Genomic DNA, 10,050 nt, shown 5'->3' with positions numbered 1-10,050 from the left:
ATCACTTGGAGGTCATCTATATTATGTGATATTTATTGATGATAATTCAAGAAAAACTTGGGTTTAGGTCATGAAATCCAAGGATGAAGTATTCAAAAAATTTCAAGAACTCAAAGCTTAAGTAGAGAAACTTAGAGAAATAAGAATAAATATCTTAAGATATTATAATGGAGGAGAGTGTACTTCAAAGGATCTCACAACTTTTTTTCAGGAGGCTCAAATTAAGATGGAACTGATATTCCCATATAATCCCAAACAAAATCGAGTTGCAGAACAGAAGAATTGATCCATTGAAGAACGTATGAAAGTCATGTTACATGAGAAAGATTTACCAAAATTACCTTGGGGGAAGCTACAAAGACAATTGTGTACATACAAAATCAAAGTCTCCATAGGTCACTCTATAACATGACTCTTGAGGAAGCATTCACTGGGAAAAAAACAATTGTGGATCATCTTCAAATTTTTGGTTTTCCTATCTATATTCATATACCAAAGGAAAAGAGAAAGAAGTTGGATCCATCAGGCATGAAGGGAACATTTATTTTCTATAGTATCTACATAAAAGAAGGACATTGAATAAAAGTGAGTTGACATGTGATATTTGAAAAAAATATTTCATTCAATAAATCAGAGGATCTCCCTACGGACTGTGATGATGAAGAAATTCTAGTATTTTAAGAGGAAGTTACTAGGGAGGAATAATAATCAAATAATGAAGATGAAGGTCCCAGTGAACCTATACAACCTATGGTAATCCCCGAGAATAGTAAAATACATAATTGGTTAAAATCTACTCTTCTAGATCCAGAGGATCATGGAGAAAATAAAGGTACATTTAGATGAAGAAAGAAGCCCAAAATATATTTTGGGTATGTAGCATATATGACAAAATTAATAGAATTATATCCATCCACGTTTGAAGAAGTTATCAATTACTAAGAATGGAAGGATGTCATGAATGAATAATATCAATCGGTAATAAAGAATGAGGTATGGGAGATCATTCTTAGGCCCAAAAACAAGTCCATGGTAAATTCTAAGTAGATCTACAAGACTAAACATGTAGAAGATGGAAGAATTAACAATTACAAGTCAAGATTTGTGGCTAGGGGCCTCTCTCAACAAGAAGGCATCGATTACGAAGAGACATTTTCTCCAACAACAAGATATACAACTATAAAATAATTGGTCTCTTTAGCGGCATCGATGGGATGGACTATTTATCAAATGGTTGTGAAGAATGCATTCCTGAATGGCATAATTGATGAGGAAGTATATATAGAGAAACCCTTGGGATTTTAAGTCAAAGATAGAGAATCACATGTTTGCACGTTCAAGAAGGAATTATATGTCCTCAAGTAAACACCAAGGGCATGGTATGCACGGATGGATACATAGCTACAAATATTGGGCTTCACAAAGAATTATTCTGGTCCAAATATCTACATCAAGGTGGTAATATGTGAGCCTGCAATTATTCTTCTCTATGTGGATGATCTTCTCTTGACAGGTGTAGATGGTCAAATCCAAGAATGCAAGAAGTAGCTAGCAAAAAAAATTGACTTGAAGGATATCTGGCTGATGCACTACATCCTATTATGGAAAGTATGTGATTGAGATGTTGAATAGGTTCAATGACATGATGGATTTCAAACCTATGAAAACCCTGATGATCACAAACTTGAAAATACTAAGGAGTTATGAATCTAGCCTAGTGGATCCAGCCAAGTATAAACAATTGATTGGCTCATTGATGTAATTCGTAAATACTCAACCATTCATATGTTTTTGTAGTGAATGTTCTACGTCAATTCCAAGTGGAGTTGAACCATGATCATTGGATAGTAGCCAGGAATATACTAATATATCTACAAGGAACAATCCACTAGTACTTGAAATATGAAATGAGGAATGATGTCCACTTTATTGGATATACAAATTCTAACCAGGGAGGCAGTGAGTAGGATGGAAGAAGCACTATAAGAGGATATTTTAGTTTTGGATCCTCCATATTCTCATGGATGAGCAGAAGGCAACAATCAATTGCTTTGAATAGTGTTGAAGCTAAATATATCATAGCCTGTGAAGTAAGCAAAGAGGTTATCTAGTTGAGGAATCTATCGTTTGGCTTATCTGAAGGACCTATGGACCCTACAATGATACATTGTGATAAAAATAGTTGTAAAAGATTGTTCAAAAACCCAGTGCTTCATGGAAAGACAATTCATATAAACAAATATCACTATATTAACAAGTTAATACAAGATGGTGTGTTGCAACTACAATATATCTCCACCAATGAGTAAGTAGCTGACATATTGAAAACATCTCTTCCTAATAAGAAGCTTGTTTATTTGAGAGACACGATTAATTTGGTTGATAAATCCTCCCTAGTTAAGAGGGAGAGATAGGCACAACATTCATGTATTCACTTGGGAAGAAGAAATGGAGGATTGGGTAAGAATTTTCCATCCACTACTCTTTGAGGATGAGGTAAGGCATCCAAGATAAGAGTAGTCAAGGACCGATATTATTCGACGACTAGCTATCCAAGATAAGAATAGTTCAAGGAAGAACATACTCTATGAACACCCAAGTGGGGTATGTACCTTGGCAGACAATGATGATGGTGTCTATAAATCATTGGTCTCACCAACATTGTGCTTTGTTATTGTGGAGCAATAGAGATGTTAGTCAAGACCTTTCTACATGAAAATATTGGTTGTTATGATGCTAAACATATAGGTTATTATTATGACTCTTCTTATTAGATCTCTTCAGATTGAGAATGTCCATGTACCATTTATGAATACCTCCCTAGTTTAGAGGGAGTGTTGAAAAATCTGTAACTAGGTTTGGTATTCATACAAATGAAATGTAATTTTTATTCTTGTATTTTGTAAAATGAAAGAAATAATATCATTGTATTTTTTAGAGCATGGTTTTCATTCTCAAGATATTTTATTTTAGAGGTCAAGAACCCATTGAGTTCTTCTAGGGTTTATCATAGGTTAAGAAGTCAAAAGATTCATTGTCATAAGTTCAACACCCCATCAGGAACATTGCAACTTGTAAAGAAAATCATTTTTGTCATTAAAAGTGTCTAAATACCCTTGAAGAAAAAGGTAACGTGGCAATTGATAAGTTGACCTATTTCGAGGAGGCACATCCACCTTAACAAGGCTATATAAAGGAGGGAACTCAACCTCCTTGTAACACATTAATCACTCACTCATTCAAGCTAAAGAGGAAGAAGAAGAAGATTTGGTTTTGGGCTAATTCTCTCTCACACGTGCGAAGAAGGAAATCTAGTTTTTTGTTGCTTGAAGGTCAAAATTATCTATTTGGTAGATGAGGGTCAAAATTTTGGGAAGAAGGACTGAATAGGTCACCTTCTAGTCCTAGAAAAGGAAGCAAGGTAAGTGAAGTTGTTGGGAGGCATTGGGAGGTTGATTTTGTTGACATGTGTGGAAGCAAAAACAATTGCAAGGGGCCAAATATTTTAGACCTATAGTAGAGGCTGAAATTCTGAAGCTAGGGTTTGAAGTTGTGCTACTGGAGGATATTTTTGTGGGTTTTACTTGGAAAAAGGAAGCACATCATCAGAAAGGGTTAGAATTTGACTTGGAGGGTTTGTTTTGGTCTATAATTTGTCATTTGAATAATTTATAAGAAGAGAAGAGATTTGTGGGTTTTCCTCTCAAGTGGAGAGGTTTTGGCCCTAGATTGCAACCTACATTATGTGTTCTTGTGTACTATTGTTATTATTGTTTTGGTAGCTATTTAATTATATAATAACATAATAATATGTCTAGAATCTAATAAGTAAGAAAAGTTAAAAAGGAATCACAAGCAGTTATCAAGTAAAAAAAAAATATTCTAGCCACTGCCCTATAGATTTCTCAACAGGGAAGACCTAGGAGTGATAGGCTTACAAAGTCATATTTTGCAAAATTAACACCAACCCCACTAAATTTATCATGAACTTCTGTGAACCTTCTCAGATAATGCGAAATAGTTGCATTCTTCTCCATCTTTATATTTCAAAGTTTATCCTTTAGTGCCAGCTTCCTGTGGTCACTACTATTCTCAAAAAATTATGACAATGCTTTCCACATTGCGAACAAAGTTTCTCTCCCATGATATTTGAGACACTGTGATCCCACACTCCCTCCAATGTTATTATGTTTGCCTTGGCTACATATTTCTTCAAATAAGCAAGGTTCTAGGAATCAGATGGTTTTGATTTTCCAACATTTGTCTTGATGTATTCTAGGAATCCATTTTCATCCAATACTACTGCTAGGCAATGTCATTAGAGATTCCTTCCAAGGAATACTCTAGCCTCAACCCATTGAAATTCATATTCTCATATCTAAATAAATCATGCTACATTGAACTGCAAAATTGAAACTCTTGAGAAACAAATTTGAAATTCTTGCTATAATACCATGTATAAATTGTGACGTAGATTTTCAATTGCTCATGAAATTTTAATCAAAATCACAAGACACAAACCTACTCTACTTCTTTGTAGAATTCAATTCACAAATCAATCACAAACATGCATTGAGAAATAACAAACATGCACAAGATATTTTTTCTAGGGAAAGAAATCTTCTAAAACACCAATCTTTGCTAGGATTAATATGATGAATAAATATTTATTGCAATTTATTTTCTCAAATGAGCACAAAATGAAAATGAATAACCTATCTCTCTACTCATTGTGAAGATTAGACCTAGACTTAGTCAATTTCTATCTCTACTTGAGCCTTTATCTCTTTGCACAATTCCTTAAGAAATTAGGCCCCTCTTATTTAGGAATTCATCCAAAATTGATTGCACAATTCCCAAGGTTGATAATCTAACTACATGCAACACCTATACGCTCAAAACCACTCTACAAGTGTTGTTACACTGCCTTTTAATCTCCACCACAACTTGGGAACTTGAATTCTCTGCATGCACTAGCTATTTTGGGTTGATTGATCAGTACATTGAATGATCACTAAGTTTGAATGAAGTCCCACTAAACAGCTGACCTTCCACTAGTTCCTCCAACTGTTAGAACTACTTTAACTGAAAATAACCTGAAATAACTAATCTTGATTTCTACAAATTGGCAATCACACATGCTTAACTAAGATCTAACTCCTCCAACTGAATTTGTTGAGCTAACTAAATGAAAAGGACCATGTCACCTCATTTAACTGCATCCAAGTTGTTTTTTGATGTGGAAATTAAAATTTTCCCAACTTGACCAAGGAAAAATCAAATTGAGAATTTATTGCTACATTTTAAAAACCTATCTTTGATGAAGATACCACAACCACAATGAAAAATATCTCACCTTATATTCTTCCCAATTTTCATGGCCTAAGAATTGAGGATCCAAAGACATTTATTTTTTATTTTGAAGTATTATGTAGATCCTACTACTATTTACTTGATACTCAAAAATTGAAATTATTTCCAACCACTCTAAAAGATGGAGCCCTTAAATGATTTATGGGTCTAGGAACACATACTATTAGAACATGGGATGAAATGAAGAGGGTGTTCCTAGAAATATACAAGGATTATTGTATGACCCATAACCTTAAGGATAAAGTCCTTAACATGATGCAAAAGGAGGATGAAATCCTTGAAGACATATTGGAAATATTTTCCTACAATATTAAAAGGGCTAAGATACATAATTTAGATGAGGAAACATTAAAATATCTTTTGCTAAAAGCTATAAGAGATGAGTGGATTGACCTTCTCAATTTAATGGGTAAAGGACATGTTTCCCAACTATCATTTGATGAAATTTTTGAGTTTTATAAACATATTTCAAAAGGTAATGCTAGAGCTGGCAAGAATCCAAGAGATCCAGCCATGTCAAGATTCAGTAAATCTGCATCTGGAATAGTAATTAGAGAAGAATTAGGCAATTCACTTGATAATTTAAAAATATATATCCTTGGAAATCTTAGTGAACAACTAGATACTCTCAAGATACAAAATAGGAAAAATGTAACAACTCTGGTTAAAAATCGATGTAAAATATATATATCTATATATATATATATATATATATATATATATATATATATATATATATATATATATATATATATATATATATATATATATATAGATAAGGCCATGGTGATGGGACATGTATTCCAAGCTAAATGGTGGAAGAAACATCCTAGTGGGTGTTGATTAGATTTATTATGGTTGAGGGAATTCGAAAAGGCAATGGATAAGGTTTTGGAAGGGCATGAGACATTAATTGCCATTTTATTTAAGAAAATAATAGAAATTAGGAGAAAAGGAAGGTGAAAGGTCACAGGTTGCATGTGAGGAGGAAAATGAAGGAAAATAATGGAAAATGAAGAAAATAAAGGTGTCATTAATAAAATTCTTTTGAGGATTAGTCGGCGTGACTTGGTCCGTTCAGTTTTGGAGCTCTCTCATTATTCTCTCTCTCTCTCTCTCACTCATACTCTTGTAGACTTAGAGTTTTCTTGGATCACTCTTCATGGGTGTGGCAAACTTAGATTCTTGGAGCAAGAAGGCAAAGGAAGAGCAGGAAAGCAAAAGAAGGAATCATGATCAGCAGCTACATCAAACTTTCTTGTAGGTACCGAGTTGCATGTATGTTTCCTTCACTAGTTTTCGCATGCATGTCACATACATGTGGTTTCTTGGTTGTGATTTGTCAATGGCATGGAGGATTGCCTAGATTTTTGGTGGATTGCCTAGCCTTGCCATTTCTTGGATAGCCATGGTGATTGTGGGTTTACCTGCATTGTTTGTTTTTTATTGGTTCTCATGCTTCCTTACCTTAGGTTGAGTTATAATATCCTAGAGCCATGCTTAGAAAAACGTTATGGAGCCCTGTAACAACTTGGGTTGATGTCCTAGTCCCATAGCCTTCATTGGAAAAACACTTTGGAGCCCTTGTCGGGTTGAGTTACTAGTCCTAGACCCTTGGTTGGACAAATGCTCTAGAGCCCGATTGTAGGTGTGGTTTGAGTTACTATTCCTGGAGCCCTGGTTATAAAAAACACTCTCAGGCCCTCGATGGCCTGGATAGAGACTGATCTGATGATGGTTTCGTAATGTTCGACTGTGAGGCGGAATCACTATTTGATGGGTTGAGGTGGATAGCCTCTGGAAGCACTGGATGATTTTTTATTGATGTGTTATATGAGATCCCACATTCGTACTTAGAATATGGCATAGGGGTGAATGGTTGAGAGAGATTTAGCCAAGTCATTCTATGGTCGAGTGGAATGTGGAAGTCCCATCACAAGTTTGGATTTTGCATCATTAATGAAAGGTTATTTCTCCTAGTATTTCTATGAGTATTATGGTGGATTATATTTGGCGTATATGGTTGTGGTTTAATTGATATTTCTGTTCGTATTATGTTGGTTATGTATATGTTTTATGACAACAACTATGTATGGATCTCATCATGTTGTTACTTATTATTGAATGATCAATGTATCCATGATGTAATGGATGAAATGGAATCTAATGTGATAAGGAGACAATGCTCTATAACGAATCTTGGATAAGTATGAGACCACTATGCTCAATACTGTTAATTACTGTTACAAAACCAACTCAAGAAAAGATAGAAAAGACAGATCAATGCCTTAGAATTCAGCCTCTTAGAGGGGGCAACCTCATTTACATTACATAAATGAACAATTCTTGGATGATTCAAATGACAAAACTTCCTTTATATATATAGGAGTCTAAGGAGTCACAATATAACCCAGCTGACCTAACAATAATAATATAAAGCCACAAAAATAGCAATAGAGGGATTCTTTGGGGCACAGTAATAACAATATGGGGATAATAGGGGCACAACAATATTAATAAGGGATGCAACTACAATAGTAATGGGGTAATCACTAGTATTATAGGGACCCAACATGCCCCTCTCCTTCAAAAAGGTGTTGTCCTCAACGCTTGAGTAGCTCTGGATGCTTTTGTATAAAATTCTCATCGTCGCATGTGGAATCTTCAGTGGATAAGTTCTTCCACTTGATAAGATACTTTGAAATTGATCGCTTTTGTAGTTGTTGAGTTTCTGTGATTGCTTCTTTTTCCAATATAATTTTTCCTTCCTTGTCAAGTTCTAGCAATATTGTTTGAAGTGAGAGCTTGTCACCTATAACCTTCTTTAAACATGAAACATGGAAAACTGGGAGCAATCGAGAAGCTACAAGAAGCTCCAATTTGTATGCCATAGTACCAATCTTTTGCAACACCTTGTACGGACCATAATACTTTGGTGATAATTTATTATCCTTCTTAGCTTGATTGAGGACATTTGCTTATATGGTTGTAGTTGTAGGAATACCCAATCACCTACATCAAAACGTCTTTCACTGCGATGTTGATCTGCCTGTTGTTTCATTCTATTCTGTGCCAACACGAGGTTGTCCTTTAAGAGTTGGAGGACTTGTTGTTGATGTTCGATGTGATGTTCCACTACTTGAACCTTAGAATTTTCTCTTAAATATGATGTGATGGATGGTGGCTAATATCCATAAAGTGCCATAAATGGGGTCATTTTTGTTGTTGTATGGAAGGAAGTGTTATATCACCATTCAGCCAGAGGCAACCATTCCCATTGTGTCTATTTATCAGATATAAAGCAACAAAGATATCCTTCCAAACATTTGTTTACTATCTCAGTTTACCCATCAGATTGAGGATGATAAGATGAGCTATGATCTAACTGAGTACCAAGACAAGAAAATAATTCTGTGCAAAAATTTCCAGTGAAAATGGGATCTCTATCACTTACAATAATCTTTGGGTTTCCATGTAGCTTTTGAATTGTTTCCATAAAGGTATTAGAAACTGTACTGGCTTTAAATGGTTGTGATAATGCACAAAAGTGTGCATACTTGGTAAGTCTGTAAACTACCACCATCATGACACTCTTTCCCTCAGAATTGGGTAAACCTATGATAAAATCCATTGAAACCTCCTCCCAACGTTAGCTTGGAATGGATAAAGGTTGTAATAGACCCAGTGTCTTAATTGTTTCAACTTTATTTTGTTGGCAAACCAAACATTCCGCCACAAGTTTTTGAATATTCGATTTAAGGCCATCCCAAAAAATTCCTTCTTAACCCTGTGGTAAGTTTTTAAAAATCCTGAGTGCCCTCCTAAGGGAGAAGTGTGCAGTTCCATAAGAATATTTTATTTTAGTTGGGAATTCTTACAGAGGTATAAGTGATCTTTGTACCATAAAGAATCATTTTGTCAGCTAAATGTATCAGACGTACTGGAATCTTGTTGTAACTTTTGAATAAGTTCCCACACTTCTTCGTCATTCTTCCATTCCTCCCTTTCTTCGTTTATCCAATCTAGTTGGATAATAGAAATGGCGCACAACAATGCTTCCACATCCTCATCCTTTCTTGAGAGTGCATCTACCACCACATTTTGCTTCCCTTTTTGTAGATGATTTCAAAGTCATAACCCAACATCTTTGTGACCCACTTTTGTTCCTCTTCAGAGGATAATCTTTGTTCTAAAAAGTATTTAAGGCTATCATGATCCATTTTTACCTTGAAGTGTCTTCCCATTAGGTAGGGTCGCCATTTCTTAAGTGCATGGAGTATTGCCAACATTTCCTTCTCATAAATAGCTTTGTGTAAGAACTTCCCCTTGATTGGATGACTTTCAAAAGCAATGGGTCTTTCATCTTGCATTAAAATAGCACCAATTCCATTTCTTGAAGCATCACATTCCACAATAAAGGTTTTTGTGAAGTTCAGTGTAGCTAAGACCGGTGCTTGGCACATTTCCTCTTGAAGATGTTCGAAGGCCTTTGTTGCTTCTGGAGTCCATTGAAATGCATCTTTCTTCAATAATGTTGTTAGAGGTGTTGCTATTCTCCCATAGTTCTTAACAAACTTTCGATAATACCCTGTCAACACGAGAAATCCTCGCAAATGCTTTATGGATATGGGGATTTTCCATTCCTTACTGGCTTTAATTTTGCTAGGGTCTACCTTA

Source organism: Pinus tabuliformis, chromosome 5_2 (genome assembly GCF_031772625.1).
Source record: "Pinus tabuliformis cultivar Carrire ecotype Pingquan chromosome 5_2, CPIR1, whole genome shotgun sequence".
Lineage (NCBI taxonomy): Eukaryota > Viridiplantae > Streptophyta > Pinopsida > Pinales > Pinaceae > Pinus > Pinus tabuliformis.
This window is presented reverse-complemented; position numbering follows the sequence as displayed.